Source organism: Octodon degus, unplaced genomic scaffold (genome assembly GCF_000260255.1).
Source record: "Octodon degus isolate 3935 unplaced genomic scaffold, OctDeg1.0 scaffold00019, whole genome shotgun sequence".
Classification (NCBI taxonomy): Eukaryota; Metazoa; Chordata; class Mammalia; order Rodentia; family Octodontidae; genus Octodon; species Octodon degus.
In genome coordinates this window covers 15,499,385-15,507,522 of record NW_004524595.1, presented here as the reverse complement: position 1 = coordinate 15,507,522, position 8,138 = coordinate 15,499,385, and positions in this window count along the sequence as shown.

Here is an 8,138-nt window from a genome sequence, read left to right as displayed (position 1 = left end):
ACTGGGTCCTCTCCACATGGTGGGAGAGGAGGAACAAGAGAGGGGGAGTTGCTCCTCAACTGGGGATGAGGCCAGGGTTTTTGCATTGAGCTACATCCCCAACCTTTTTAAGTTCTGGGACAGGATCATGCTAAATTGCTAAGTTCCCCTCCCTGGCCTTGTGATCCTCCTGCCTCAGTCTCCAGAGTGCTGGGATTATTGGATGTACCATCTTCTAATGACCCCACCTTAAGATACTATTATGATGGCCCTTAACTTTTAACCCCTAGTTTTAAAGCACATATTCAATCATAGTCATGATTATTTTATTTTTTAAATTTTATTTATTTATGTGTGTGTGTGTGTGTGTGTGGCCAGCTCAGCCCACCAGGGGGCGGCCCTGGCTGGCATGTGGTGCTGGGGGTTTGAACCGCGGTCCCTTTGCTTTGCTAAGCTTGTTCTAAGTAGGTGCTTTAGACCACTGAGCCATCTCGCCAGCCCCAGTCATGATTATTTTATGTATATATCTTTAAATACATTATATATCTATATATATATCTATATATATATATCTATATATATCTTGAAGAAGTAGATTTTAACTTTAAGCACTTTTACAGATGCCAACTCTCAGTATTTATCAGTGTCTTCTTTACTATACAGTAGGCAAGACTAAAAGTTGGCATCACTATATCAAATCCTGAAATTTGAGTTTTGATGTTTTCTAGGGTATGGTCACTGAATTAGACTTGATTTTTGTCCTCATGTCAAATATATGCTTCTGCACATTATTTGGGCAAGTTTTCCTCCTTTGACTTTACTGTGTTTTCCAAGTTATGGAGTATAGCTGAAGGCTTTCCTCCACTGGGATGTCTCTGTTGTTTCTTAAAGAATCAGTGCATGGGGCCTGGGCCATAGCTGCTTGTGTCCATACACTTTCAGTCTTGGATGAATAATTCTGCAGCTGCTATCATATAACCCCTGCCTAAAGGCTTTCCGGAGTTCCTAGCTTTTGCAGATCCCTCCCCAGTCTGGATTTTTAAATGTGTTAGATAAACTCCATGACTTAAGAATTTACAATGCAAAGTAGGAGAAAAAGGAAATGCATGTGAATTCTTGGGGAGTCTGGAGGGTGAGGGACCACACCTCCTTCTGTGTCTGCTGTTGATGAGAGAAGCTGGGTATTAAGCTGATGGAGCCACCAGGGACATGGGGTGCAGACTTAGATTAGATTTTATGGGAAATATTGGACAAAATAGAGTTGAATACAGATTGCTGAGCAGCAGAGGGGATTCCTCAATAATTCCTCAGGGAAACTAAATTACTCAGCTCACAAGTTTCAGAGGGCAGAGCTCCTAAGGCTCACAGGAGGGAGAAAAGTGAGAACTCTGTACAGTACTACAGTGGTGTATGGGGCATCAGAGTTGTGGAACTGCTATGATTGTTTATGTTTTTAGGGAGTAGACTCTTTTTTCTTAAATGTATTTGGTACAGGGTCTCACTACATAGCTTGGGCTTGTAGTGATCCTCCTGTTTTCAGCCTCCCCAGTGCTAGGATTACAGGTGTGTGCCACCATGCTGGGTCTCTGGGGCTGGTTCAGCATGCTGGGGGTGGGGGCAGTACAGCACATATTGCCAGGGATCGAACCTGGTCCCTATGCTTGCCTAAGCAGGCTCTTAGTCCCTTAAGCTATCTTGCTAGCCCAGGAATAGACTCTTAACATGCACTGCTCAATCAATATTGGGTAGGATGCTTGCTTCTTGAGCACAGACCATTTTTCTTTACCTACTGTTTGCCTAAGTTCCCAGCACAGTGCATAGCCAGAGGCCAGGGCCACAATGGAGCTGAGGGGCCAACAAGGCAGGACGCAGCACCAGCAGAGTTCAGTCAGCTGCTGAGCTCACATGAGAAGGAGCAGCCGGGACTTCCGGGCAGGCCTGAATCTGAGCTGGCTGGGTTGCTGGGTTCATTCACCAGCCTGCAAACAAAAACATGAGACAAGCCCTTAAAAATGGAAACACAAGTTTATTTACAATTAGGCCAAATCTGGTAGTCAGCAATACATAGAAGGGTCGAAGCTACCTTTTGTGCTCTCTTGGCCAATTCTTTGTGCCCTCTCCTGTCATTGCCCAGGCTGCTGCCACAGTCCCTACAGGTTCATTCTACTCCCAAGTATGACCCCACGTGGCTCTGAGAGCATGGTGTCCTTCTCCCCAGGACTGAGTATGTATCACTAGCCACCTGCTATGGGAATCATCTGTCCAAGGTCAGAAAGAACCTAGAGATCACCTCTAATGTCCCCACAATTCCAGACTCTGGTAACATTCCCATACAACCATCTTATGTTCACTTTCAGAATAGCAGTCAGTAAGTTACATGAAGGAGTCAGCACTTCATTAGGAAATAGGCTTGGTGTGAGATGCTTTTTATACATAGACTAGGGTAAGTTATGATCAGTAGAGTAGGTTTATGAGGCATGTTTTGACTTAGAATATTTTCAATTTAGGCTGGCTTACTGGGATGTCACCAGGCTAAAAAATCTAACAAACATCTGTCTACGTGTATGAATGGGGTATGTGTGGGGCCAAGTCCTGGACAGCTGATTTATTGCCATAGAAATCTACTTCCTATTTCAGAAGAAGGTAGAATTCTTTAAACTTGTCAGTCTCAAAATGACCCAAGTTGTTTTGAAAATACATGCCATGCTTAAAAACATTTGATATTCCAGAAATCAAAAATCTTCTTTTTAGAGATGACCCAGGAACATCACAAAAGACCTGGGTTCACTTCTGACTCTAAGGTGTGACCACACTAAGTCTAAGAGCTGATGAACAGTGCCCTTAGCGGGTTGCATGGCTGCCCTATAAACACCTGAGCTCTGCTATTGATGCAGATGGGATAAAAGGAATTGGCAAGTGACATTCCCCATCACAGAACAGGTGGCTCCTATCTTTCAACCTGTGATCCCGCTAGGACATCCTAACTGCTCTGTCTGGAGGAGAGGAGAGTGGTACCACACCAACCCACTGAGTCATGAGCTCTTTCAAGGAGCAGCTTATTTGTAATCTTTTGATACTGTTTCTACAGCCTCTTCCTTAGCTTGGCAGATGCTCATAAGTTTAAAACCCCAATTTTGCAGCTCAGGAAACTGAGGACCAGAGGGAGGTGTGGTTACTTATGATACCCATTAATGTTAGAACCGAGGGAAAGTCAGACTGCCGCCACCAGTGCCTAGCTGCTCGTCACCCTGGAGCTACAGTGAACTCCAGAGCCCTGGCAACTTCCTTAGGTTCCAGGGGATTTAGGAGGCACAAGCCATTCTATGACAGCCTCATCTTTCAGATTCTACAAAGGAAGAATGCAGCTTGTCTGAGCAGTCATTGTTTCCATTATGAATGACAATAGTTCACACTGTACCAAGAAAAAGAGAAATCATTTTTGTTTCTCTACCCTTGGCAAGCGACACAGTGACAGTGGTCAGCTGAGGGGGTTCTTTTCAGAAGCATGGAAGAAGCCTGCTCCCTGAGTTCCAGCTCTCTGTCTCCATGTCACCAATGTCCTGCCTGTGGCTGACTTCCGATTTGCTTTTCTCTCTGTTTGCACGAGCTCCTACAGAGCAGTCACAGTGCTCCATGTGTATCCTTCTGCTTCTCTTTGAGACAGGCCTCTGCTCTGATCAGTGTTTACTCCCCACTGTTACAGGGGTCTCTCCTGATCAAACTAGTAAGAGATGGTTGAACACAGAACCCAGGACCCTGACACGTGATACCAACAGCAGTTGGCTAGTGAAACATTTTCAGCCCTGCGGAGGAGGACATCACACTATCCAGGGCCACATGGGGTCATATTTAAGGGTAGAATGTACTTGCAAGGACTGTGGTGGCAGCTTAGGCAGTGACAGGCAGGTGCAGTGTCCTCGTTTCGTTGAGGAGATGTGACAGGTTTGCAGAGCAGTTTTGTGGTTGACAGGGTAGGGGAGACCCATTAGGATGAGGGCCAGGTGAAGTGATTTAGTTTGGCCAATAGAGGAGTAGGCTGGGCAGGAGAACTTTTGTGGTCCTCTGAGGCCTTTTGAGGCTCAAACGTCAAAGCCACACAGGGAAGTTCAGAAGTTACGATGTAGCACCACCGGTTGTCACATGGGAAGGCGTGAGGCAGAGGGCAAGCGGCAGCAGCTGAGGCCTGGAGTTGGGCAAAAACGACCTTTCCTTTCCTCCACATTGCTCTGAAGCTCTTTGTAACCCTATCTGAATCCCACTGAGAGACACTTTTAAATAGAGTGAAGCTTAGAGAAACAGGAGCAGAGGCAGAAGGACAGAGCCTGGTTAAACCCCGGGTGCTGAGTGTGGAGTTCCTCACCTGCTGGGACACCTGCCTCTGATACAGGCCCTGACATCAGAAGAAAGGTGTAAAAAGCTTGAAATGTGGCACAAGGTCAGGTTGTGTCCGGTGCTGAGCCCTTTGACACCCTCTGGGGCCTTCTCATGGCCTGACTTCTCAGGCAGGACCTTGCTGGGCTACTGTGTGCAGTCTATTTGCTCAGAGCCTTGTGCGGCCAGGTTGCAGCGTGACTCTCCTTGGGAAATCCTTCAGGCTCCCTGTAGGGCATTTCCAAGTACCCAGGGAGAGGACTCCTCCCTACTTGGAAACTTAGGCTGGATAGATGTGTCACAAGGTTCTTCAATAATTTATACACTGTCTCCTTTTATCTATGGAAATATAAAGCTTTTAGAGCTGGCAAGGCCCACTATCACATAGTCTAGCCTGAGCAGAGAGCCAGGGAGGGAATACCGCTGAGCTCATCAGGGGCAGAGGCGAAGTCAAATTCAAGTTTTTGGAACGCAAGACCATACAGCTTTAAGATATGTGCAATAAAAAGCAATAGCACGGGGAAGTTAAAGTAAGCGCACTCATTCATGAAAGCACGATCGTCATTGCAATAATCTAAAATAAGGGTATTCTAGTTAAATTAAGAACTAAACTTAATATGAATCTGAATTTAATCCTGAGCTTCCTGGCACACAAAGATGTGATGCTTTATTATTCTTATTTTTTAATCTGGCAAAAGGTAGCATAGAAAAGGATTTACTGGTCAGCAAGAGCAGATGGCACAGAGCAGCACCATGACTTTACTCCACAAACACACAGACCCCGGAGGCTCAGTGCTCAAGAAGCCTGTTAACCATGGGGAGATATGCACTTAACATCCAGCGTCAGGTGTGATGGGGGATCCTGGGGTGCTGAGGTGGCCAGAGCTGAGATACACAATCCAGGCTGGCAGAGAGGGTCCTGCTTACACCAGAGTCCCATCATCTGTTGAGAAAGCAGGACTTGGTGGCTAAGAATGGGGCTCTGTGTTTAGGGGACTCTGCATGCAGGGAACCTTGAGTGGCCTGGTGGGTTCAGGGAACTGCAGGGGTTCATGGGTCAGAGGGCAGGAGGGACATCTGGTCTGTGGTAGGGAATGACCAACAGGACACAAGTTGGCCATGATTACAGCTGTGTCCTCAGTCTCCACCTTCCTGCCAGAGATGTGAACATCTTTATTTTCAACCAGTTTAAGACTCAAATACTTATACCTGGGGAAAGGGTATCCAGCTGACTTTTTTGTCTTTCAGACTTTCGTGATAAAAACAGGTCAAGGATACATTTGGGTGGAGAAGGAATGGAGTGAGTAGGTGAGTAAAAGAGAGAGGCTGAAAATGGGGTGGCATCCCAGGGGACTTGGAGGTCTAGAGGCAGACTGAACATAACCATGGTGTCTGGGGCGATTCTGTTAGTCCTCTTCAAAACCTCTGCCATGGCCAGTGACCCAGCCCTACAGTTAGCTGTGGCTGGCCTAGATGCTTTCCATAGCAGTCAGCTTTCCTGTTGATGTGACAAAGCACCCAATACCTGCAGTCTGTGGAGGGGAGGTTTATGTTGGCTCACGGTTTCAGAAGGTTCAGACCTTGGCCAGCTCCCTCCAGGCATAAAGGACATAGTGGAAGGGCATGGCCAGAGAACACTGCCACCCAGTTGCAGCTAGGAAGCAGATGGAAAAGGCAGGAGCTGGGGATACCCCTCTATGACTGCCCCCAACTTGTCCTTACAGCCTAACAGAACATCCAGTTACTGAGCTCATCAGTGGATGAATTCACTGACAAATCAGAACCCCATTATCCAATCACCTCCTAAACACATGAGACTTTTGGGGGACATTTCAGATCCAAAGCATAACACTGTCATTTGGGCACGGTTGAGAGGGGAGAGGCTGGCATATCATGCTTTATGAGGTTATTCTGATAGAGTAGAAGGTGGATGTGTGTGGGGGTTGGTGAAGAAGGCAATTCATCAGGTGAGAGCATGCACTGTGGAGATGGAGACTGGGTGAGGGAAGGGGCAACACACAGGATGTACGTGCATGTGTGCGCCTCAGCTCATTCAGCTGTGGTCATGTTCAGGGCTGAGCTTTCTGGGAGGCCACATGCTTTCCTGTTTATCATTTCATTTGCACCACATGGTCACAGTCACACTGTGAACAAAGAACTTTCCTTAAGGTGACAGAACCAGGGTTGAGAGACTAGGTAGCTGCCCAGAGATCAGAAAATGAGAATCCCTAATCAGCTGCCTCCCCCTGCGCCACCCTACACCTGGTACTCACAGGCCACAGGGGAGGGGAACCCTCCCATGCTAACTGGCAGCCGCTGTCCCTGGGCCTCCATGTGAGCCCCTCATCCTGAGCACATGGACCACCAGACCCAGGAGAAGGACCCACTGCAGACTCCGCAGATGCCTTCTGGATAGAAGCAGGGCTTGGAGATTGTGAACAATGTCTGCCTCAGCCAACATTGAACCACTGGGAAAATCTCAGTGATTCTGAAATGGTTAAGTAGCTAACTTCTGGGACAGGTCTGGGAGCATTCTTTCAAGGTGCTGATATTATGTCAACATATTTTTAGCATAAACTTAGACCTTAGGTTAAAGGTGATTTATTGTATATAGGAATTATCCTCTTCAGCAGCTTGCCAAGAGCAATGCAGGCAAATGCTTTGGGTCCTTTTGCAGGGAGAGAGGCAGGCATGAGAAAACCATGGAGCCACAGGGTTAATGACAGGACCCACGCTTATGTCCTCCAGCCACTTGTGTCCCCACCTTTCCTTCCATGAGCCAAAGAAAAATACTGGAGTCCAGCAGTCACCAGCACATGGCCAAAAGACCGCCTTGCACTTTGCATCCTCTGGGCCTAACCCCGGCTACAGAGCAGTTTTACCTCCTCCTCGAAGCCAAGAAAGTCTAAGTATTGCTTCTTTCTCTGACTGCCTACGTGGGTTGTGATTCAACAAAAACCAAAAACCCACAGACACCATAGTGTGCTTTCACGAGGCCAGGAAAGCACCCCATCTTGTGTATATACCTCCCTGTGCCCACACTTGGCTCTGAGTGGTTCTGCTAGGCTCGCTGGTCCGAGGCGGTGGTCAGCGGATGCCGGGAGGTAGACATCTGGCAGAGCCTATGCCGTTGGTTGGGAACCGAGGGAACACTGGGCGCCTACAGTTCTGAGCAGCTGGCTCTGAGGAATTATAGCAAGTCTGCAGGACTTAAAAATGTGCAGTTTGGGGGCGGGCGGGGGAGCGCGGGGGTGGGTCCCCGGGCTAGTGGGCTGCCGGCAGAGCCTTCGGCTGCTCAGCGCAGAGCTGCCAATAATGCCTCTGGACCACACGCTGCCCTCACAGAGGTCCTCGTGTACCCCCAGCCCCGCCACAGGCGTCTCGCTGGGACGCCCTCCTCCCGGTCCTTGGAAAGGGGCGCGTCTGCGTGCACGTGGTGGCGAACCTCGTCTGACTCGGTAAGGGGACAGAACGCACCGTCTCTTCATCCCGCGCGTCCTCAGGCGGCAGAGTGGCAAATGCGGGACGAACCGGGGCTGTTCTTCCCTTCACACTTTGTTACACAAGTTGGGGTCCTGAGGTGAGATTCTCCAGGAAAAACCCGGCAAGCCAGAGAGGTGCGGAGAGACGTCCTCCCGGCTGGCGCTCGGAACCTGCACTGGGTCCGGGGAGTCTCTCGTCTCCGACCGGCCGCCCGGCGATCTCACCCGCGGTGCCCACGCCAGGAGCCCGCAGCCGGGCCAGGGGCGGCGACTGCGCGAGCCCCGCCCCGCCCTCCCGCGGGCGGC